The sequence below is a fragment of the Macaca mulatta genome, chromosome 3, assembly GCF_049350105.2.
Source record: "Macaca mulatta isolate MMU2019108-1 chromosome 3, T2T-MMU8v2.0, whole genome shotgun sequence".
NCBI lineage: Eukaryota > Metazoa > Chordata > Mammalia > Primates > Cercopithecidae > Macaca > Macaca mulatta.
The window spans coordinates 101257135-101282812 of record NC_133408.1 but is presented as its reverse complement, the minus strand read 5'-3'; the positions used below and the strand labels follow the sequence as shown (position 1 = coordinate 101282812).

Here is a 25678-nt window from a genome sequence, read left to right as displayed (position 1 = left end):
TGAAACCCCGTCACTATTAAAAACACAAAAATTAGCCAGGCGTGGTGGCGGGTGCCTGTAATTCCAGCTACTTGGGAGGCTGAGGCAGAAGAATTGCTTGAACCCAGGAAGCGGAGGTTGCAGTGAGCCGAGATTGCACTCCAGCCTGGGAAACAGACCAAGACTCCATCTAAAAAAAAAAAAAATATATATATATATATACACACACACACACACACACATATATATATATATAAAACTGTCTCATATAGCATTTCTGCAACAAGGTAGCAGGGCAATCAAGCTCAAGTCCATATTCTGAAGTTCTGTTTGTGTACTTCCCCTACTAAACCATCATCATTAATCCAATTGGAAAGATGTTAGAAAGTTTAAATGTAAGCACACCTTAGGGTTAAAGAGCTACCAAACAAAACAAAGGGTATATTTTATCATAAAATGCCACATGTGACTTTACGCACTTTAGAGTATATCATTCCACCCACATAAAATCAACTATTGATATGTATGTGTAGGTGTACAAAATGTATTTACAGGCCGAGCATGGTGGCTTACACATGTAATCCCAGCACTTTGGGAGGCCAAGGCAGGTGGATCACTTGAGGTCAGGAGATCAAGACCAGCCTGACCAACATGGTGAAATCCCAACTCTACTAAAAATATGAAAATTAGCCAGGCATGGTGGTGCACACCTGTAATCCCAGCTACTCTGGAGGCTGAGGCACAAGAATCACTTGAACTCGGGAGGTGGAGGTTGCAGTAAGCTGAGATTGCAGACTAAGACTCTTTCTCAAAAAGAAAGAAAGAAAGAGACAGAGAGAGAGACAGAAAGAAGGAAGGAAGGAAGGAAGGAAGGAGGGAAGAAGGAAGGAAGGAAGGAAGGAAAGAATATATACATTTACATACAGTGGCTGGGTGCGGTGGCTCACACCTGTAATCCCAGCATTTTGGGAGGCAGAGGTGGGCAGATCACGAGGTCAGAAGTTCGAACCCAGAAGTAGAAATCCTATCTCTACTAAAAATACAAAAATTATCCAGGCATGGTGGTACATGCCTGTAATCCCAGCTACTCAGGAGGCTGAGGCAGAAGAATCGCTTGAACCTGGGAGGCAGAGGTTGCAGTGAGCCAAGATTGCGCCACTGTACTCCAGCCTGGGCAATACACTGAGACTCCATCTCAAAAAAAAAGAAAAAGAAAAAGAAAAATATATACATATATATAAAATAGTACCAATATTTGAAACATGGTTAAATTAGAAATTTTTTTTATTATTATTATACTTTAAGTTCTAGGGTACATGTGCATAACGTGCAGGTTTGTTACATATGTATACTTGTGCCATGTTGGCGTGCTGCACCCATCAACTCGTCAGCACCCATCAACTCGTCATTTACATCAGGTATAACTCTCAATGCAATCTCTCTCCCTCCCCCCTCCCCGTGATAGGCCCTGGTGTGTGATGTTCCCCTTCCCGAGTCCAAGTGATCTCATTGTTCAGTTCCCACCTATGAGTGAGAACATGCGGTGTTTGGTTTTCTGTTCTTGCGATAGTTTGCTGAGAATGATGGTTTCCAGCTGCATCCATGTCCCTACAAAGGACACAAACTCATCCTTTTTTATGGCTGCATAGTATTCCATGGTGTATATGTGCCACATTTTCTTAATCCAGTCTGTCACTGATGGACATTTGGGTTGATTCCAAGTCTTTGCTATTGTGAATAGTGCCGCAATAAACATACGTGTGCATGTGTCTTTATAGCAGCATGATTTATAATCCTTTGGGTATATACCCAGTAATGGGATGGCTGGGTCATATGGTACTTCTAGTTCTAGATCCTTGAGGAATCGCTACTGTTTTCCATAATGGTTGAACTAGTTTACAATCCCACCAATAGTGTAAAAGTGTTCCTATTTCTCCACATCCTCTCCAGCACCTGTTGTTTCCTGACTTTTTAATGATTGCCATTCTAACTGGTGTGAGATGGTATCTTATTGTGGTTTTGATTTGCATTTCTCTGATGGCCAGTGATGATGAGCATTTTTTCATGTGTCTGTTGGCTGTATGAATGTCCTCTTTTGAGAAATGTCTATTCATATCCTTTGCCCACTCTTTGATGGGGTTGTTTGTTTTTTTCTTGTAAATTTGTTTGAAGAAAACCTAGGTAATACCATTCAGGACATAGGCATGGGCAAGGACTTCATGTCTAAAACACCAAAAGCAACGGCAACAAAAGCCAAAATTGACAAATGGGATCTAATTAAACTAAAGAGCTTCTGCACAGCAAAAGAAACTACCATCAGAGTGAACAGGCAATCTACAGAATGGGAGAAAATTTTTGCAATCTACTCATCAGACAAAGGGGTAATATCCAGAACCTACAAAGAACTCAAACAAATTTACAAGAAAATTTTAAATAATTTTTTAAAACTTACTTTTTTTTATAAATGTTAACTTTACAAAGGAAGAAGCAAATAAAATAAATATTAACCACTCACAACTCTATTTCAAAATATATAATAAAAGAGCATGGCGTTTGCATCACTATTTATCACCTATGTGTCTATCAGACTTTGCAAGTGATTCTGCAGTTGTTGCACAATGGGAGTTTCTAGGCCCGTGAGATATCTGATTCCTGTGCTCTGCAACAGATCTATCTCCTGAATCCAGCAGAGCTCAGGGTCATTCTTGGGTCATATGGTTAAAGACGGCTGTCAATTCACTGCTTGGGCTAGGTTTCAAGTCTCCTTTATCTCTGTTATATTGATGATTCCTAGTGGTAGCTTAAGAAAGTAACCATCCTATCAGTATGCATCTTAATGTTCTGTTGTGTAGCACCAAAATGACTGTATTAAAAGCTCAGTGTGCTGTATGTGAAAGTCGGCTACCCTTTAAAAACTAAGAACTGGAACAAATATATTTGAATAAATAGTTATGGTTCTATGCTGTGCTACAAATTTTTAAAAGGGAGGTTATAATAAAAGGTTGAAACTAGCTGATCCTGTCTCCCTCTCAGTGCTAAGGTAATTATTATTCAGTCAAAAAATACGCAGTGAAAATAAGTAATTGCATAAGAAGATATTATAATCCTGAGCGTATACACCTGGTGTTATTTTTATGAATACCCTTTTGGATCCCCATGCCTGTGCAACTTAATGTTCATCACAATTCTCCATGGCAAAGTAAAAAGATAAGTCTTAATTGCAAATATGTGCATGCTTTATTGCCAATGCAATGGCATGAACACATTTAACAGAATTGTCATTCCACTTAATTACTCTGATTTTGACAGGGACCTATTACAGATAAAACTGATAGCATGAGTAATAAGGACCATAAAAAAAAAATCACTGCTTTCTGGCTGGGCACAGTGGCTCACGCCTATAATCCCAGCACTTTGGGAGGCCAAGGTGGGTGGATCACCTGAGGTCAGGAGTTAGAGACCAGACTGGCCAATATGGTGAAACCCCATCTCTACAAAAAATACAAAACTTAGCCAGACGTGGTGGTGCCTGCCTGTAATCCCAGCTACTTGGGAGGCTGAGGTAGGAGAATCACTTGAACTCAGGAGGCGGAGGTTGCAGTGAGCCGAGATCACGCCACTGCCCTCCAGCCTAGGCGACAGAGTGAGACTCTGTCTCAAAAAAAAAAAAAAAGAAAAAAAAAATCACTGCTTTCTCTTCAAAGGGTGAGTATTAAGATCTTCTTCCATATTCTCTAAGGCTACTTGCATTAGGTGAAGAAAAAAATAAAGCATAATAATAGGATAGCCATCCTCAAATTGCTTCCTTCCAAGTTGAGTTATGTTTATGATATGACAATGATGCATGGTCATTTCTTTAGACTAACTGGGTTAGATCTGTGACATCTAAAGAAAAGCAACAAATGAATAAGTAGGCAAGTGGACAAAAATAGAGGAAAGCGCTCTCCCAAATTAATTATTTATGTGTTAATCATATGTGCTATTTCTCAGTTTTTTCTCAGTGATATTTAAAGGTATTCATTACACTTTTGCCTGAGACAGGTAATAAAAGTTCAGGAGCTGAACACTAAGCTTAAGATACGTACAGATAAACAGGAGGGATGAGAGGACTATGGTAACAGTCAGTCATTGCCAGAAATTTGAAATTGGCATTAAGAGGAAGCCAGCAGCTCTATTCAAGTTACAAAGTAGTGGTGTGGTTCTTGGCATCCTGGCATGTATAGCCAAATGGAAAGGTGCCAGGTATTGGCTGGAATAGCATAAACTACTGATTTTCTCTTCCACAAATTAAGCAAATTAAGGGAAGGAAGAGTTTTAGCAGCACGGCACCAATGTTTTATGTAGTCACATTAAACTGTCTGCTACTTGAGTTCATTTTCCACGTTCTAGTTTATGATTCACTTTTCAAAAAGCTAGTGTCTTCATAAAATGTCTCCATACGCCTCACACCCCTGCTAATGAAGAAAAAAAATCTAAATTTCAAAATACACCTATAAATCAATTACCCAAATAGGTAATGAATCAAAGCATCTCCTTTTTGTTTTTTGTTTTTTTTTTTTTTTTGAGAGGGAGTCTCGCTCTGTTGCCCAGGCTGGAGTGCAGTGGCACAATCTCAGCTCACTGCAACCTCCAACCCCTGGGTTCAAGTGATTCTCCTGCCTCAGCCTCCTGAGTAGCTGGAACTGCAGGCATGTGCCATCACACCCGGATAATTTTTTGTGTTCTTAGTAGAGATGGGGTTTCACTGTGTTAGCCAGGATGGTCTCGATCTCCTGACATCATGATCCACCCGCCTCGGCCTCCCAAATTGCTAAGATTACAGGTCTGAGCCACCATGCCCAGCTTCCTTTTTGGTCTTTTAAACTTGAAACTGTCATTCAAAATAAGCTCATATTTGTTTGACTATTGATCAAATGGATATCTTCAATAAAAATATTTTTCCCAAGCTACTTTTGTCTTTCAATTCAGAAATGGTTTTATGCTATGCCAACAGGATGAGATATTCAGAGGATTAAATCGATAGACTATAAATTATATGTAAAAAAAAACTTCAGGTCACTACCCTGACACAACAGATTTATTATTAAAGTAGGTAACTCCATAGCAATTCACATTAGTTTTTATAAAGTAAGAGACAGGGAGAGATCAATGATAACTTTGGCTTACTGCTGCTTTTAATGGTTCATTTATAACAGCTACTTATCTCCTATTATTTTAGCTTGCTATAATAATGCCAAGTCAAGAAAAAAGATAATCACCATTATGGGAATATATATTTAATTCAAGTCTGATTGACTGTTCTTTAATCTGATTCATGTATTTGTAGAGTGGCCAGAAGTACTCTAAAAGCATAGTGATTCTTAGGTACACATAAAAACCCCATTAAACAGTCTATATCAAGTTTAGAGTAAAACACATCTGGCAGTTTTGGCTTTATTTTCATAGGCATATTATTATTAAATAACCACACTGCAGGGCACACCCAAAACCCACCAGCTCAAACCCAACTGCTACTATGAACATCAAGGATAACAGCCAAATCTTAAATGGACCTTTTAGCCTCACTACGTTTCCTGGAGACTACTATCTTTGCAAATAAAAAGCAGATTTTTGCTCTACACATGCACATGGATCCACATTCCATTCCTGGATTCTCTACAATCATCTTGCCATTCTTGATGATTAATTACCCTGATTGCAGTGGAGATTTGATACAGGCTTCCAAAGGCCATCTCAAATGAAGGAGGAATAAGCTCACTGATTTCGTTTAAGAAGGTTGAACAAGGGCAGTCCTCACCAACCAATCCCCCATATCTTTTCTTCCAGGGTAACTGCTATTAAATAAATATTAAAGGATAGGATTAGGGTTATAGAATTAGGGAGGGAAGGCTCCCTAGTACCATCACTATGGTGGAATGGTAAATAAGGACTCAGGTCTTCTTGGCAATATAAGGTAGCTCTACCACTGTTCATCCCTACTGCTTGCCTTGTTAAGTCTCTGCCCAGAAACATAAGGAACCTGACTGATCTCTCCTGACTCTCTACATCTCTGAATGACACTATTGGTGGTGTAGATGCAATTTCAATCCAAAAGCAGTGGTTACAGTACATTCTTCAAAAAGCTAAAATTAATAAGACTGGCAATACCAAGCGTTGGCAAGGATGTGGAGTAACTGGAACTCTCATACATTGATGGTGAGAGTATTAAATTGATACAACTGGCTGGGTGTGGTGACTCATGCCTGTAATCCCAGCACTTTGGGAGGCCAAGGCAGACAGATCACCTGAGGTCAGGAGTTCAAGACCAGCCTGACTAATATGGTGAAACCCCATCTCTACTAAAAAATAATACAAAAATTGGCTGGACGTGGTGGTGGGCGCCTATAGTCCCAGCTACTTGGGAGGCTGAGACAGGAGAATTGCTTGAACCTGGGAGGCGGAGCTTGCAGTGAGCTGAGATCATGCCACTGCACTCTAGCCTGGGTGACAGAGCAAGACTCCATCTCAAAAAAATAATAATAAATAAGTAAATAAATAAATAAATTGGTACAACCACTTTAGAAAACTGTTTGGCAGCCTCTATGAAAGCTAAACACATACCTAGCCTATGATCTAACAATTCCACTCTTAGGAACATAGCCAAGAGATATGGATACATATTCTCACCAAAAGACATTAACAAGAGTGTTCACAAAAGACTTACTCAAAGCCAGGTGTGGTGGCATGTGTCTGCAGTCCCAGCTACTCAGGAGGCCGAGGTGGAATGATTACTTGAGCCCAGGAGATCAAGGCCAACTTGGGCAACAAAGTGAGACTCCATTTCTAAAAAGAAAAAGAAAAGATTTACTCAAAACAGCCAAAAATTCGAAACAACCAAAATGTCACCACAGTAGAAGAGATAAATGAAACATGATATATTCATACAATGGAATATTACACTGTGATTTTTTTTTAAAGGACAAACTATTATTACTAGCTATAACATGAATAAGTCCTATAGATACTGTATTAAGAAAACAGACACACAGTATCTACCATATGAATCCATTTATATGGAATACAAAAATAGGAAAAGTAATCCAGCAATAAAAGTCAGAATAGTGGGGGTGAGGTGTGAGAGATGGGAACTGATTGGAAAAGGACACAAAAGAATCTTCTGGGGTGCTAGAAAAGTTCTATATCTTGATCTAAGTAATCAAGATACACATCACATCAGGTATGATCAAGATACACATCAAATAAAGGTATGTGATGAATCTTAAAAGCATTATAGAAAACAGACACAAAAGTCTATATGTAGTATGATTTCATTTTGGAAAGGGCAAAACTGTAGGGATAGACAGTAAGTCAGTGGTTACCAGAAGATTTGGGTAAAAGGAGGGAACTAACTGCAAAGGGTTACAAGCAAACTTTTGGGGATGATAGAAACAGTCCATATCTTGACTGTGGTTGTGGTTATCTGACTCTACACAGTTATCAACATTCATCAAACTATACATTTAAAAGGATGAATATTAAAGCTCAATTATAATTCATTGCCTACTTTGAAAACATTCAACAATCTAAACACTTAAGATCAGTATACTTCGGCTGGGCGTCATGGCTTACGCCTGTAATCCCAGCACTTTGGGAAGCAGAGTAATCCCAGCACTTTGGGAAGCAGAGACAGGCAGATCACCTGAGGTGGGGAGTTCCAGACCAGCCTGACCAATGGAGAAACCCCATCTCTACTAAAAATACAAAAATCAGCTGGGCATGGTGGCATATGCCTGTAATCCCAGCTACTCGGGAGGCTGAGGCAGGAGAATCCCTTGAACCCGGGAGGTGGATGTTGCAGTGTTCCAAGATGGCGCCACCGCACTCGGTCTGGGCAACATGAGTGAAATTCTGTCTCAAAAAAAAAAAAAAAGATTAGTATACTCTATGTACTTCCTATACTGTGTGTATATTATACTTTACTTTTAAAAAGTTTGAAAGGTAAAGAAAAAAAAAAAAAAAGAGGTTAAGTGGGTTGTAAGGCATGCATTCCAGTCCAGACTTTGCTACTGCTGTGTTATGTGAAATGCTTTAATTGCTGCTACTGACTAAAAATACAGAAAGTGTTAGGCCTGGAACGGGCCCTGAAACTCACATAATCTCACTCTGATCTACAGAGGAGAAATGATCTCTGAAATATCACACAGCTAGTCAGTTGTGGAGGCAGAAGTGAAAACCTAGGACAACTGACTCTCAGACTCTAGTTCGATTCCAGTTCAAGTGAGATTTTTAAAAAGTCAAACTAATCATTTGACACTACAAAGTAGCAAATTTTCAATGAATTGTGTAATACTGGGCCCCTGTTTGCACATACAGTCATGTGCCACATAAGATGTTTTGGTCAACAATGGTCGGGCACGGTGGCTCACGACTGTAATCCCAACACTTTGGGAGGCCGAGGCGGGTGGATCACCTGAGGTCAGAGGTTCTCGACCAGCCTGGCCAACATGGTGAAACCCCATCTCCACTAAAAATACAAAAATTAGCCAGGCATGGTGGCAGGCACCTGTAATCCCAGCTACTCGGGGGACCGAGGCAGGAGAATCGCTTGAACCCAGGAGGCAGAGGTTTCGGTGAGCCGAGATGGCGCCATCGCACTACAGCCCGGGGGATAAGAGCGAGACTTTGTCTCAAAAAAGAAAAAAAGGAAAAAAAGATGTTTTGGCCAACAATAGACCTCATATACAATGGTGGTCCTATAAGATTATAATGGGGCTGAAAAATTACTATCACCCAGTGATGTCATAGCTGTCAGGATATAATGAAATTAATTTTAAAAAAATAAATTTAGTGGGCCGGGCGCAGTGGCTCAGGCCTGTAATCCCAGAAATTTGGGAGGCTGAGCAGGGTGGATTGCCTGAGCTCAGGAGTTCGAGACCACCCTGGGCAACATGGCAAAACCCCATCTCTACTAAAATACAAAAAATGAGCTGGACATAATGGCACATGCCTGTAATCCCAGCTACTCAGGAGGCGGAGGCACGAGAAACACTTGACCCCGGGAGGCGGAGGTTGCAGAGAGCCAAGATCACATCACTGTACTCCAGCTTGGGCTACAGAGTGAGACTCTATCTCAAAAACATGGCAAAACCCCGTCTCTACTAAAAATACAAAAATTAGCCAGGCGTGTTGGCACTCACCTGTAATCCCAGCTACTCGGGAGGCTGAGGTAGGAAAATCATTTGAACCTGGGTGGTGGAGGTTGCAGTGAGCCGAGATTGCGCCATTGCACTCCAGCCTGAGCAACAAGAGTGAAACTCCGTCTCGAAAAAATAAATAAAAATTTAAAAATAAATAAATTTAGTGTAGACTAAGTGTACAGTGGCCTTTTTTGGTTTGTTTCATTTTTTCGTTTGTTTGTTTTGTTTTGTTTTGAGATGGAGTTTTGCTCTGGAGTGCAGTGGCAGATCTTGGCTCACTGCAACCTCCGCCTCCTGGGTTCAAGTGATTCTCCTGCCTCAGCCTCCTAAGTATCTGGGATTACAGGTACCTGCCACTATAACTGGCTAATTTTTGTATTTTTATAAGAGATGGGGTTTCACCATGTTGGCCAACCTGATCTCGAATTCCTGACCTCAGGTGATCCACCCACCCTGGCCTCCCAAAGTGCTGGGATTACAGCCATGAGCCACTGTGCCTGGCCAGTGTACAGTGTTTATTAAGTTTACAACAGTGGATAATAATGACCTGGGCCTTCTCATTCACCAACCACTCACTCCCTGACTCATCCAGAGCAACTTCCAGTCCTACAAGCTCCATTCATGGTAAGTGTCCTATACAGCCGTACCATTTATATCTTTTATACTATATTTTTATTGTGTCTTTTCAACATTTAGATACACAAACACTTACCACTGCATTACAATTGCCCACGGTATTCAGTATAGTAATAAGTTGTGCAAGTTTGTAGCCTAGGAAGAGCTATACCATAGAGCCTAAGTGTGTAGTAGGTTATATACCATCTATATTAGTGTAAATACACTCTATGATGTTTGCACAAAGATGAAATAATCTAACAACACATTTATCAGAACATAGTCCTGTCATTAAGCAACATATGACTACATTTGCTTTCCACTTCCAAAGATGCCACTGTACTACTTCAGCCTGAGTGAGAGAGTAAAATACTGTCTCTAAGAAAAAAAAAATATTATTATATATATGAGTTATCAGTGATCCTTTGATAATAGCAATTTACCCAAAAATGTACATTATTATAGCCTCCATTTAGGAAGCTCCAACTCAAAACTAAATCTTGCCATACCATCTACCCCTTCCTGTCTGGGGCCATCTCCAGTATCTCTTAGTCATGCAAAGTACCCAAACTGCTCTACTACTGGGAGAGGTATTTTAGGTACAATCTAGATTATATGACTCCTTTATTAACTCTTCTGAAAATTTAGTTCCTCTGAAACAAAGTCAACATTTTTAAGTCCACACATTCACAAACACCCCAGATCTTATCAAATTCTATAATATCAGACGGTGTTCATCGTGCTATATAGTTCCCAACAATATTCTCATAAAATTGCAAACAAGAGCAGTTATGCCATACTTGAAAATTGAAACATTAAGGAAGTGCTAAATCAGTGATCCCTAGTTTCTCTTTCTATGCTCTGTAGCTATCTAAATGACCTTTTGACCCCCCTTTCCCTCCCATCCCTCACTAAAACCCAAACACTAACTTCTCTCTGACTTCCACCCCCTGCAAAACAGAAAAGAAACTAGTATGTTATTTACACTTTTTGATTGACTGACTAGTTACACTTTAGTTCCTTTGATGTTGTTGTTGCTGTTGTTGTTGTTGTTGTTGTTGTTGTTGAGATAGAGTTTCACTCTGTCACCCAGGCTGGAGTGCAGTGGTTCAGTGACTGCTCACTGCAACCTTGACTTCCCAGGCTCAAGGAATCCTCTTGTCTCAGCCTCCCAAGTAGCTGGGACAATGGGTGTGTACCATCACACTCTGCTAATTTTTATTTTATTTTATAGTAGAGATGAGGTATCATTCTGTTGCCCAGGCTGTTCTCCAACTCCTGTGCTCAAGTAATCCTTCCCCCTCAACCTCCCAAAGTGCTAGGATTACAGGCATGAGCCACCATACCTGGCCCACTTTAGTTCTAGTAAGTTTTAGCAGTATGTTAATTCAAGTAATATTTACACTTTAAGTCATTTTATCCCTTATTGCATAATGAAAGGCCAATTGCTTCTCCATTAAATAATTCTGACCTTCAATTTAACTTCAGTAAGCAAGTGAGAAAATATTTTGGAAACAAGGAAGAATTTGCAACCACACTTTGTATTCCTAGTCTTGGGGAGTCATGAACAACATTAGAATAGCTGAGAGGAGCTGGGCACCGTAGCTCATGCCTGTAATCCCAGCACTTTGGGAGGCCGAGGCAGGTGGATCATGAGGTCAGGAGATCGAGACCATCCTGGCTAACACGGTAAAACCCCATCTCTACTAAAAATACAGAAAATTAGCCAGGCGTGGTGGCATGTGCCAGTGGTCCCAGCTACTCAGGAGGCTGAGGCAGGAGAATCTCTTGAACCCGGGAGGCAGCGGTTGTGGTGAGTCAAGATCCCACCACTGCACTCCAGCCTAGGCGACAGAGCAAGACTCTGTCTCAAAAAAAAAAAAAAAAAATAGCTGAGAGGCTATAAAGAAAGAACCCAAAGGATCATTTGTTCATTTAATCACTCATTCATGCATTCAGTAAACATTTACCAAGGGTCTACCATGTGCCAGGTATTGTACAAGGCAGAGAGAATCGATGATTAATAAGATATGGTCTCTATCCTGAAGTATTTTGCAAGGAGGAGTCACAAACATATTAAAAATATTTAAAGCCCAAAAGTGAGAAGTGCTCTGACAAGTAGAAAACACTGAAAAAGAACAGGAGAGATGGGATTCACTCCCCCTGGGGAGTCAGAACAGGTTTCATAAGGACAGATCTGTGAGCTCAGCTTGAAGGAATGTGACATGTTGAAAGGCAAAGAAAGGATTGAAATGGGTTTCCCAAACTTTCAGCCAAATATGAAAGGAGACAGGATGAGGGGAATGGGTTACCTTTCTTTGCGCAGAGGGAATTTAAGGCCAGAGAAGATAATGGCAAGCCCAGTGTCTACCGCAGCCACAAAGACAAAGGGCTGTGGCAGCAGCTGGGCCCTTTCCTCTTATCTGCAGTCACACAGAGAAGACAGTTGATGACAAGCCTTGCCAAGATGCCCTTAGCCACTTTAGGGGAGGACAGGTGCAAACATTTTCATATAACTCTATGCTCAGCCTACACTCTTTAAAAAGTTATGTTTGTATCAGGATATATCATTGAAACATAAATTTTATCCACATCCTTTAAAATAGTTATTACAATTTGGTTTTGCCCTGTTTTTGGCCTAAGAATTTCAAAGCCTTTGTTGGTGTTAGGATAACAAAGGTTTGTAATCAAACAACGTCCTTGCCTCAAAATAGCTTCCTTCTAGCCAGGGAAGTATTAGAGGGGGTCTTGCCTAGCTATAGCAGATAAGGGCTTATTCCTGGAAACTTGCTGAAGGCAGACAAGCTCCTATTCTATCCTCCCTAAATTCCAGCAAAGCCAGGTGTGTCTCTACAAAATCCAGTGCTGACCTCTTTTGCACAATTTCTTGGCCTAAGCAACTTTCTTAGGTCTTTAACCCTCCCTTGCCCCAAAATGTGCAGATGAATAGGTTGTCATAAAGCATATTTGATGTTATTTTAGTCAGTGTCTAATATTTTTGTATCACACCCGTTTTTCTTAGGGTTCTAAAATATAGCTCTCAAGGTTGGGTACCGTGGCTCATTCCTGTAATCCTAGCACTTTGGGACACCAAGGTGGGTGGATCACCTGAGGTCAGGAGTTCAAGACCAGCCTGGCTAACATGGCAAAACCCCCTCTCTACTAAAAATACAAAAATTAGCCAGGAGTGGTGGCACACGCCTGTAATCCCAGCTACTCAGGAGGCTGAGGCAGGAGAATCACTTGAACCCAGGAGGCGGAGGTCGCAGTGAGCCAAGATCGTACCACTGCATTCCAGCCTGGGCAACAAGAGTGAAACTCCGTCACAAAAAACAAAAACAAAATAGCCCTCAAACCCCTACATTATTCCAAACTCTGCTAATGTAACAATGAATATCCATTCTTTATTCTTTTAAAAAATATATTCATTCTTTCAACAGCATTTATCCAACAGTGAGGCAACGGGGTTAGTTATCCCTTCAATGCCCATTGTCTCCTTCCATTTTAGCTGGGCTCATGGCCACCCACCCAAAGATGGTATTTCCTAGTATCCCAGGTGTGGCCACATGACTACATTTATCAGAATGGAATGTGAGTGAAATCTCCAAATATACTGTAAATTCCTGGTGATCAGAAACCCTGTCTTTACATATATTTTATTTCCAACAGTACCCATCCAGTATTATGTTAATAAATGTTTGTTGATCTAGCTTTTTATCTTGACTAATGTTTCATCCATACTATATATTTTGGATCAGAAATAAATTTTATGATTCTAGAAACACGAAAAAGAATAGAAAGTAAATGGAAGTAATGTGTACAACATACAAGTCATTTACTTCACAGGAAATTGCTTGCTCTACATTTTTGCTCTACTCTTCTTCCTAAAAACTGAAATAGGGATGTGGAGCTGACACAGCTTCAACCATGTAGACAAGACTAGGGAATGTCAGAGCAGCACAGTGAAAGAAACAGATTCTGAATGACTTCACACACTGAGGTACCCCACCAGTATGGACGCTTACATTCCTCTAACATGTTACATGCAAGAGAATTAAACTTCAGCCATATTTAAGTCACTTAATTTTTTGGTTTCTTTGTTACAGTAGCTTAGCTGGACCCTAGTTTTTTGTTTTTTGTTTTTTTTTCAGATGGAGTCTCGCTCTGTCGCCCAGGCTGGAGTGCAGTGGCTGGATCTCAGCTCACTGCAAGCTCCACCTCCCGGGTTCACACCATTCTCCTGCCTCAGCCTCCCAAGTAGCTGGGACTACAGGTGCCCGCCACCATGCCTGGCTAGTTTTTTGTGGGGTTTTTTTTTTTTTTTTTTTTTTTTGTATTTTTTAGTAGAGACGGGGTTTCACCATGTTAGCCAGGATGGTCTCGATCTCCTGACCTCATGATCCGCCCGTCTCGGCCTCCCAAAGTGCTGGGATTACAGGCTTGAGCCACCGTGCCCGGCCTGGACCCTAGTTAACATAAACATTTATTCGATGTCTTTTGAGCATTTACTATGTGACAAGAACTGTCTTCTGGGTAAACAAAGTGGCGAATAAGCAGAAAAGCTCCCAGGACACAGGTTGCTTATAGTCTAGAACAGGGGTGTCCAATCTTTTAGCTTCCCGGGGCCACATTGGAAGAATTGTCTTGGGCCACACATAAAATACACTAACACTAATGATACCTGATGAGCTAAAAATATATATCACCAAAAAAATCTCATAATGCTTTAAGAAAGTTTACAAATTTGTGTTGGGCCACATTCAAAGCCATCCTATGCCACACGCACCCATAGGCCATGGATTGGACAAGCTTGCTCTAGAAAGTGATACTAACAAAAAATGTAAAACTAAATTTTCAAACTGTGCTAAGTATGTAAAGGAAACAAAGAGAATGCTGAAGTAGAATCTAACAGAGAGCGATACATTCTGAGTGGAATAGTCCACTAAGGCCTCCCTGAGGAAGCATCATTTAGCTAAGGCCTCAAGGTCATAGAAAGAAATGGGGAGAGGGAGTCCATTCTAGCATGCAAAGACCTAAGGCAAGAAAGAGCTTGGCTCTTTGAATCAAGCTCAACCACTCACCTTACACAATTATAGATGCTCAATCAGGGTCTCCACAGATGCCTTCATGACATGCTCAAAAAAAGAAAGAAAAGAAAAGAAAAGAAAGAAAAGAGAGAAAGAAGAAGAAGGAGGGAACCTAATGGAAGGCGAGGGGAGGTAAGGGAAGGAGAGGGGAGAGGAGGGGAGGGGAGGGGAGAGAAGGGAAGGGAAGGGAAGGGAAGGGAAGGGAGAGGAAAGGTAAGGGGAAAAAAAGAAATATCTAGTCAGTCAAACAAGTTAGGGAAAGAGTAGAGAGCGTCATTAAGAATGAGCGCTTGGGAGTCAGGCAGCTGAGTTTAAAAGTGGACTTTGCCATTTCACAGCTGGGCGACCTCTCATCTTCGGTTTCCGCTTCTGTAAAATGTGGGTTATAATGGCACCTACATCTCACAAGGTTGTGAAGAGGATTTAAATGAATCAATCCATGTGAAGTACTTAGCACAGTGCCCAGCACAATGTAAGGGATCAACAAGTATCAACTACTGCTATACATATAGGAGCCTCAGAAGAATAAATACTCAAGCGGATATGATAGGAAGGCTGTAAAATAAAATAGAAAATAAATTATGCTCTCCAACTCAATTAGATAAATTTGTGTTTTCTTGGTGGGTAAAGAAAAGGGCCATCATTCACCCTTTTTATATATTTGTATAGGTTTAACAAGGCAAGAGAGTGTGCATTAAAATAAATCAAAGCGGCTGTGGGAGCCGCTGTGGTTGCTGTCCGCGGAGTGGAAGTGCGTGCCTTTGTTAGTGTCCCTGGCCATGGCGCTGCAGCTCTCCCGGGAGCAGGGAATCACCCTTCACAGGAGCGCCGAAATTGTGGCCGAGTTCTTCTCATTCATCATCAACAGCATTTTATATCAGCGTGGCATATATCCATCTGAAACTTTTACTAGAGTGCAGAAATACGGACTCACCTTGCTTGTAACTACTGATCTTCAGCTCATAAAATATCTAAATAATGTGGTGGAACAACTAAAAGATTGGTTATACAAGTGTTCAGTTCAGAAACTGGTTGTAGTTATCTCAAATATTGAAAGTGGTGAGGTCCTGGAAAGACGGCAGTTTGATATTGAGTGTGACAAGACTGCAAAAGATGACAGCGCACCCAGAGAAAAATCTCAGAAAGCTATCCAGGATGAAATCCGTTCAGTGATCAGACAGATCACAGCTACAGTGACATTTCTGCCACTGTTGGAAGTTTCTTGTTCATTTGATCTGCTTATTTATACAGACAAAGATTTGGTTGTACCTGAAAAATGGGAAGAGTTGGTACCACAGTTTATTACCAATTCTGAGGAAGTCCGCCTTCATTCATTTACTACTACAATCCACAAAGTAAATAGCATGGTGGCCCACAAAATTCCTGTCAATGACTGAGGATGACTATGAGGAAAATAATGTAATTGTAATTTTGAAATTTGGTTTTCCTGAAATCAAGTCATCTACAGTTAATATGTTTTATTTCATTGGTTAATTTTTACATGGAGAAAACCAAAATGATACTTACTGAACTGTAATTGTTCCTTTTATTTTTTGGTACCTATTTGATTTATCATGGAGTTAACATCATGAATTTATTGCACATTGTTCAAAAGGAACCAGGAATTTTTTTTGTCAACGTTGTGATGTATATTCCTTTGAAGATAGTAACTGTAGATGGAAAAACTTGTGCTATAAAGCTAAATGCTTTCCTAAATCAGATGTTTTGGTCAAGTAGCTCGACTCCGTATAGGTAGGGATACAAAATACAGCAAAAGAAGTCTAAATATTCAGAATCTTTGTTAAGGTCCTGAAAGTAACTAATAATCTATAAACAATGAAATATTGCTGTATTAGCTCCTTTTGACCTTCATTTCATGTGTAGTTTTCCCTAATGAATCAGTTTCCAATTATTTGACTTTAATTTACGTAACTTCAACCTATGAAGCAATGGATATTTGTACTCTTTAATGTTCTGTGATACAGAACTCTTAAAAATGTTGTTTTTTTTTTTTTTTTTTTTTTTTTTGAGACGGAGTCTCGCTGTGTCGCCCAGGCTGGAGTGCAGTGGCCGGATCTCAGCTCACTGCAAGCTCTGCCTCCCGGGTTTTTACGCCATTCTCCTGGCTCAGCCTCCCGAGTAGCCGGGACTACAGGCGCCCGCCACCTCGCCCGGCTAGTTTTTTTTTGTATTTTTTAGTAGAGACGGGTTTTCACCGTGTTAGCCAGGATGGTCTCGAACTCCTGACCTCGTGATCCGCCCGTCTCGGCCTCCCAAAGTGCTGGGATTACAGGCTTGAGCCACCGCGCCCGGCCCTTAAAAATGTTTTTGTGTGTGTGTGTGTTTTATAAAATCAAGTTTTAAGTAAAAGTAAGGAAATAAAGTTGTTTGTTTTAAAAAAAATAAAAAATAAAATAAAATAAACCAAAGTTAGGCAAAGAGAAAAAATGGAATATGAAGAAGCTGGCTTCTGGTCCACCTTCTATAGATACTTACTAAATCATATAGTCCAATTTTCCTCCCACAATTCCAGACCACAGTCCACAGGCCCCCAAAAATATCAAAGCTCAATTATTTGGTATATTATATGGTACACGTATCAGGTTTCTTAGTTGTAAGCAACAGCAACTGACTATGGGTATTTTAATTGGAACAGGAACAGATGGGTAGCTCAGAACATTGCTAGAAAGACTGGAAAGCAAGCTTGAAAAATGAAAAGCTTGGCAGTCAGATCCAGAGCTAACTGTCACCACAAAGTCAGTCTGGTGAGCAGACAACTTCTTCTGCCCCAAACCTTATGCTGCCACCTGCACTGTCAAGCCACTAGACCTGGTCACTATTGGATGTCATCTTTAGCACCTTTATCATGGCTGTGCTAGAAATAGATGACCCTGCTGAGAAAGCGAGGATATGGCCTTCTCAGACTTATAATGAAAAAATCTCTAAACATAAAGGGTTCAGACGGTAGCCAACCCCATCAAAAAAGAAAAAAGAAGCCGGCACGATGGCTCACGCTGGTAATCTCGGCACTTTGGGAGGCTGAGGTGGGTGGATTGCCTGAAGTCAGGAGTTCAAGACCAGCCTGGCCAACATGGTGAAACCCCATCTCTCCTAAAAATACAAATATTAGCCAGGCGTAGTGGTGGACTTCTGTAATCCCAGCTACTCAAGAGGCTGAGACAGGAGAATCACTTGAACCGAGGCAGCAGAGTTTGCAGTAAGCCGAGATCATGCCATTGCACTCCAGCCTGGGTGACAAGAAACTCCATCTCAAAAAAATAAAAATGAACTTTATTCTATGTGTGTATATAGTCGTCTATGTTTTATTGTACAAAACTAAGATCATATTGTATATACAGGTTGAGTATTACATGTCTGAGATGCTTGGGACAAAAAGTGTTTCAGATTTTGGATTTTTTTGGATTTTGGAACATTTGCATATGCCTAACGAGATATCTTGGGGATGGAACCCAAGTCTAAACACAAAATTCATTTACGTTTCATATACCTATTATACACATAAGCCTGAAGGTAATTTTATGCAATTTTTTTTTTTTTTTTTTTTTTTGAGACGGAGTCTCACTCTGGTCCCCCAGGCTGGAGTGCAATGGCACGATCTTGGCTTACCACAACCTCTGCCTCCTGAGTTCAAGTGATTCTCTTGCCTTAGCCTCCTGAGTAGCTGAGATTACAGGCGCCTGCTACCACGCCTGGCTAATTTTTGTATTTTTAGTAGAGACAGGGTTTCACCATGTTGGCCAGGCTGGTCTCAAACTCCTAACTTCAGGTGATCCACCCACCTCGGCCTCCCAAAGTGCTGGGATTATAGGCTTGAGCCACCACGCCCGGCATGCAATATTTTTAATAACTTTTGCATGAAACAAATTTTTTTGTTAAGTACTTACATGTGGAATTTTCCACTTGTGGTGCCATGTTGACACAAAAATTCAAGATTTGGGAGTATTTCAGAGTTTGGATTTTTGGATTAGGGATGCTCCATCTGTATAGATTTTAATAGCCTAACACCAGGTTTCTAACATATAAATGTATTTTAAATATGAAGTTAAATTTAAGATTAGTTTTAATTACATTTCTACTTTTGCAGTCCTAAAATATGAGATTTCAACATGTGATAACTGAATGAAATGCATAGGCTGCAAATTCCAACTTTGCTAATCACTCACTGTGAGACTCATGGTGAGACTCATGGTGAGACACTTACAGAACTTCCCTAAGTCTCAGTTTCTCCATGTGTAAATGGGAATAAAAAAACGCATATCATAAGGTTGCTGTGAGGAAAAACAAGATCATACATAAAAAACCTTTAGCTCAGCATCTAGTGCCGAAACAGTCTTCAATAAATGTTAACATAAAAATATAAGTTGTCACAATTTTCTGAAGTCTAGATTTCTCTCATAGAAAGAGTACTTTTTTTTTCTTTTTTTTTTTTTCAAGACAGGGTCTCTGTTGCCCAGGCTGGACAGTGAAGTGGCACAATCACAGTTCGCTGCAGCCTTGATCACTAGGCTCAGGTTCAGGTGATTCTCCCACCTAAGCCTCCTGGGTAGCTGGGACTACAGGCATGTACCACCACATCCAGCTAATTTTTCATACTTTTTGTAGAGACAGGGTTTCTCCATGTTGCCCAAACTGGTCTAGAACTCCTGAGGTCAAGTGATCCTCCTGCCTTGGCCTCCCAAAGTGCTGCGACTATAGGCATGAGCCACTGTGGCCCCAAGAGGAAAGAGTATATTTTATGTAAGATAATGAACTGCAAGTAAAGTCTTTATGGTTCATCCATGAAGCCAGAATGCCCTCAATTTCCAAGGTTCTTGAATCAAACAGTTGACTACGGAGTTAACATGCCATCTGAGCAGCGTGGGCAGGGCAATTATAAAGCTTGCTCTCTTGATTTTTTTCTCTGTCTCATCTGGCAAATCATGTAAGGAATTTGTGAAATGGAAGGCATAAAATAGATCAACCAGTTTCTCTTTATCCATTGGGCAGGAGAGATCTAAGCTGTTACCCTTCCTATAGGGTTCATGAAAGTAAACAGGAAGGAAAAAACCCTCTGGCCAAATATCTGTTTATTCAAAACTGCTTATTTTTAATAGCTTTAAGTTCTTCAATATTTAATGATAACTATAATTAGTATGCTTAATATAGTAATTAATAATTAATGTTATTAATATATCTAGTCTGGAATTAATTTTTGCCTGTTTTATTAAATACATACTTAAAGTACATATTAAAGATATAACTAATTTTTTTTCTTACCATGATTGCTGCTAACACCCTTCTGGGCCTCAGTTTCTTCACCTGTACGATGGAGAAGCCAGATTAGATTATTTTAAAAGTGTCTTATTTGATTCTGTGATTGTAGATATAATTAATGTCAGTAATTTCTTTTTCTTTCTTTTTTTTTTTTTTTTTGAGACGTAGTTTTGCTCTTGTTGCCCAGGCGGGAGTGCAATGGCACAGTCTAGGCTCACTGCAACCTCTGCCTCCCAGGTTCAAGCGATTCTCCTGCCTCAGCCTCCCGAGAAGCTGGGATTACAGGCACCTGCCACCATGTCCAGCTAATTTTTGTATTTTTAGTAGAGACAAGGATTCACCATGTTGGCCAAGCTTGTCTCGAACTTCTGACCTCAGGAGATCTGCCCGTCTCGGCCTCCCAAAGTGCTGGGATTAGAGGTATGAACCACCGCGCCCGGTCAATGTCAGGAATTTCTAATGTCGATAATTACACCAAGTCCTTGTTCACTTATGCAAGTTAAACAAAAAAAAAAAAGGGAGACTGGGTGCAGTGGCCCCAGCACTTTGGGAGGCCAAGGCGGGCGGATCACTTGAGGTCAGGAGTTTGAGACCAGCCTGGCCAATATGGAGAAACCCCGTCTCTACTAAAAGTACAAAAATTAGCCGGGCATGGTGGCACGTGCCTGTAATCCCAACTACTCGGAAGACTGAGGCAGGAGAGTCACTAGAACCCAGGAGACAGAGGTTGCAGTGAGCTGCGAATGCACCACTGCACTCCTGCCTGGGCAACAGAGCTAGACTCCATCTCAAAAAAAAACCGGTGCTATTGTTAGGAGGGGAAAGCAGAAAGAGTGGGAAGCAGTACTTGGAAACTTTCTACAAAGAAGTGAGACGAGGCAAGGCGTTAAGGCATTTGACCCAGCAACTGGAGGAGCAGAAGGCATCTGACCTGAGAAGCAAGGCAAGGATGCGTCCCTGAACATCCAATGTTCAGAAACCCGCACCGCTACTGTTTAAAAAAACTCAATTGAACTAGGAGGAGAATGAATATGTTACTCAATTAAGTACATTCTGAAGATATCTGGGGCAAGGGGCGGACAGGGAATCAAATCTCCTTTCCCCTTTCAAATCTTGGAGAGACAGACGATGGGTGAGGCCTCTGACCTGGGTTTCCTCCTCTGAGGAAGTGTTGGGTCCCGAGGCCCTCGCCGGGAGAGTCAGGTGGCGGCCCGAGGCAGCTCAGACCGCGCCTCAGGAGCGCTCGAAGCCGGGCGACGCTGACAGAAAAAAACGCGAGGCCTTCTTGTCCCCAGAGACATAGCGGGGCTATTCGCAGCCTCGGGGACGTGCCCGGAGTCACTTTCCTTTCCCTCCGAAACCACCTACCGGCGCGGGCCGGGAAACGCACAGGCCCCAAGCTGGGCCCTCAGCGCGAACCAGGGAAGAGCCCGGATGCTGCTCCTTTCCCGCCCCGGGCCGGCCCTGGTCCATCCAGAGGCGCGACGCCTGCAGGCCGGGGAAGGGCCCGGATGCTGCTCCCTTCTTGCTCTGCCTGGGGCCCAGGAAACAGGAGAAACGGAGCGGCGGCGTTGGGTCAAGAACTCAGAGGGTGAAGGCTGGGAAGCCAAGGAAGGAAAGCCGCCCTGACCTCGGCGTCTGGGCTCCCCTGCAACCTCGCAGGGCCGCGAAGGTCCTGCGGCATCTCCTTTCGCAGTTGCCCTTGCCCAGCCGGCCGGGGGCAGGCGCTGGTACCCCCTGCCCGCTCCTCGCGGCCCCGGCAGAGCCGGAGTTCCCGCGGCCGCCGCTGCCCGAGCGACTCGATCGCCCGAGCCGACCTCTTCCCAAGCCTTGGACAGCTGACCCCTGCGCACCCTAAAGAAAAGACCCCATTTGTTCCTCAGAATGGGAAAATTCCCGTGCATACTTTGCCAGAACTGTGTTGCTGATATTTCGGGGGTTGGGGGTACCATTTTAAATCGTGGCTTTCTGCCTCCTTGTTATGGTTCTGTGGCGACTTAAAACAAAGTGGGTCGTAAATCGTAAAAATGTCCAACGCGGCTGAAAAGTGTCCCAGTTTGAAAAGAAAAGTCGCTCAATAATTTTTCTTTTATTTTCTGTTGCAATCATTTGTGTATTTTTTCCCAACCAATTAACCACACAAGCCTAAATGAAAATGCAAAACTGATTTCTATAGATTAGCCTTGTGACTAGACGTTTTACCAACACGTTTTTAATACAAGAGTAAAATGTAATGAGGTGATTAAAAATGGAAACACGTGTTTTAGTTGTGTTTGAACATGTTGCAAAAAGCGACATTGGTCTTTTCATTTATTTCCAGTAAACTCAAAATGCAGTCATTTAAGCATGTTTTGCAGGACATGATGAGGGTTTAGAGTTGCCTAAGGAAAAAAAAAAGCAAAGGTGTTTAGAGGCCAGCGCCTATTGAACATACCTGTTTAATTGATATTTTGTTTGTAGTTCTGCTATGGAAGGTCAGCTAGCTGTATTTGATAGCTGGTATTATTAAAAATAAGGCACTAAAACGCTGAGGATTCCAGCTCGCTCCTTCAAACACTGACAACCATTGATGTCCCTTTGGGCATCAGGTTCTGCTGAGATCAGTAGGACCCCACGGGGATGAGATGAAGGAGAATGTGGAAAGTTGTATTGCAAAGAGACTTTATGTTAATAGTTTGGGCTTGCAGGTGTGTGTGTGTGTGTGTGTGTGTGTACTAGGTACATGAGTGAGTCTTGGAAAAAATTAAGATATATGAGTCAGAACAATTTAGAAGGTATGCTGCGCCACAAACTAGCCAGAAAAAGCAAACACATTTTTAAAAGGTTCAGAGTTAGAACCCCTCCTGGAATGTCCCTTGTATCTTGAAGCCCTTTCTAGATGATACTTCTTGACAATTTAACAGACGTCAAATTTGTGTGTAGGCAACTCCTTTTTCATTTATTCTTTCCCATCTAAGTTTAAAAACAAAACAGAAATATACGTGTGTGTGTTGAATTTTACTTGCCCTCTAAGACTGTTATTTTTATATTTTAAAAACATATGTTTTTAAAGGTAAGTAGCACATTTTATTATTCAAACAAGGTGGCAGAAGCATTCAACTTAGGTTGTTTCAAAGATTCGGTGTTCTTAATGGCCTCAAAGTCAAGGACTTGACTGAGTGGGTGGCCAGTAAAACAGAAATGGAAAAAATAAATCATATCTAGCCTGAAACAAATTGCATGGAATAAGTCAGGGAGGGACAAAATCGAATGAGGATTTTAGAATTTAAAAGTGCACTGGACTCAGCTTCTAAGGTGCCCTGTTTTTTATTTAGGAAGTGAGAGTATGAATACTGACAGCTCTCAGTCAAAACAATCCACCTCTGGGTGCCTTTTTCTGATCCGTAGGGTGAGAGATTAGGGATGTGGGTCCCATTCAATTCTGATCATTTAGGCACAAGGAGTCCTAAGACAGAATTTTTGTGTGTTCTCAGAAATGCAGGCACAAAGGGGACTTATCTAAGGCAGAGGATCACCAAAATTGACCAGTGATTAGTTTATCCAATAGTGGCATGCTAATGTGTGTTCTTGTATGTACTGAAAAAGCTATAGCGTTTCTTTTACAGCCCCATCCAATATAAAGAAAGATGTTGTTCATGCACTAATTTCAAAATTTTTAAGCAGAGGAGTTGCCTCTCAAAATAAATTAAAGCCTGAAACGCCTAGAGCTTCTACTTTAAGAATGATTATTCTTAAGGAGGAAACAAACAGCAGTGACCATTTTTTACAGACGTGCTCAGCCATCAGGAAAGCTTAATAAATCCCTATTTAGTATGCATTTATGCAGTGATTACATGAACTTTGACCTCTGAAGAGCTGTAGCAATTAGCTTCAGTGTCTAGCATCTTCTACTCACCATTCCCCACTGGCTTCCTTGTGTCTTTCTTTTTCATACCTCAATACCTCATGCATTAAGAAATCGTAATATTTAAAAGTTGACTTTCCACCTGAGGTATTTGCTTCTGCGCGAGCCAATTCTCCCTCCCGTCTTTCCCACTCAACAGCCATCTCAGATGGATATTGGGGCTCTGATTGTCAATATTACTCAAACACAAATGGATTTCAATTCAATCTTGCCCTGTACCTTCACAAAGATAAACTCTAATGGCCCAAAGAGCTTCATTTCATAGCTCGTGGCATCTGAAATAAATCAGATCTCTTCTGTGAGACTAATTTAACATTTTAAAAATATTTGATGTAATTTATTTAAAGTCAAACCTAATGGATTGGCAGAAAACTAGAGGAGGAGGCAGGAGAAGGGCAGCTGGAAGCTTCCAAAAAAAAAAAGAAAAAAGAAAAAAAGGAAGAAAAGAAAAGAACCAGGAGGGGAGAGGAAAGTGTTTTAAGTTTCTGGTAAACATTGTTTAGCAAAAGAATAATAGGAAAGTTGCCCCTTTCCCAAAGAGGGATGAAACTGTAATTGTTGCCTTTAGCTGAGAGCTCAGATAAACTGCTGGGACTCATTCTAAAGTGACCCATCACTGCATTCATCTCTTCTTGAACTTTCGGTGAACCTGAGATTAAACAGGGGTGAGCAGCTAAGCAGTTTGTTGTTAGCAGCCTTTTCAACAACCCTTTCAGACTGAGTAAATATTGATCGGTTTGAATCTGATTGTCCCAGAGGAAAACACCACCGCATTTGAATAGCCTCCAAAAGTAAACTTTAAAAGGTGAAACCCAGAGCAGACTTCAGAGCCAAAGCAAGACCTCAACTCAGCCTAGTTTGGGAACACTGTATTTGGGGAGTACTTTGGATAAACATAGAGGAAGTAAGGAAAAAAAACAGTAGAAAACTAGAATTTTATATCTCAATTATCTCAGGTGTCTAATTGAGACCCTTGTTTCCTTTTTAAATGTATCAATAAAATGTTATTTTCAGTTTTCCCACTCTATGTTGTTTCAGTTACCATTGCTGTTATTTTTCAAGTAGCTAACTGTGCTCCTTAGAGACCAAAGCAGAAAGAGAGAGACCTTGAAATAGGATGTGTTAAGCGCCTTTGATTTAATCGATTGGGAGGGCTAAAAAGATACAAATGTTTTCCTTGTTGAAAGGTGTATTAATGTTTCCTAAATGCATTGCTTGTTAACTGATTTATTCCATGACCTAGAGAAAGCTAGAGATGGTTAGCCATAATTTATTGTTCTCTCTCTCTGCTACATTAAAACCAGCACCTTAAAGACTGGAATCTCCCGGATTCCAGCGGATCAGGCCCTGCTTTTAGATATTGAAATAGAGTCAATGGCATGCTAATGACACTTTAACACATTAAAGTATTTGGAAGCCAGCCATCTGTTTTGCTGTGTGACCTTACACTAATAAACAAAAGATACAGTATAAGGCCAGGCAGGAAATGAAAGAAAGGGTTGACCGTCTTTGAAGTTCTTCTCCATCCACTTGAGTCTTTTACAGGCAACCTCAGAACCCAGCAGCTGAGGGGAGGGCACCGGGTGCCCTTGATATGGCCGCAGCAACTGCACCGCAAAGTTCAGCCTTCTCTTCTTTGACAG

General features: G+C 41.2%; 1 pseudogene; it reads left to right on the top strand.

Annotated features, from left to right (window-relative positions):
* Positions 1–15636: 15636 nt before the first annotated feature.
* LOC700849 (mitotic spindle assembly checkpoint protein MAD2A-like) lies at positions 15637–16254 on the top strand (annotated as a pseudogene).
* Positions 16255–25678: the final 9424 nt, after the last annotated feature.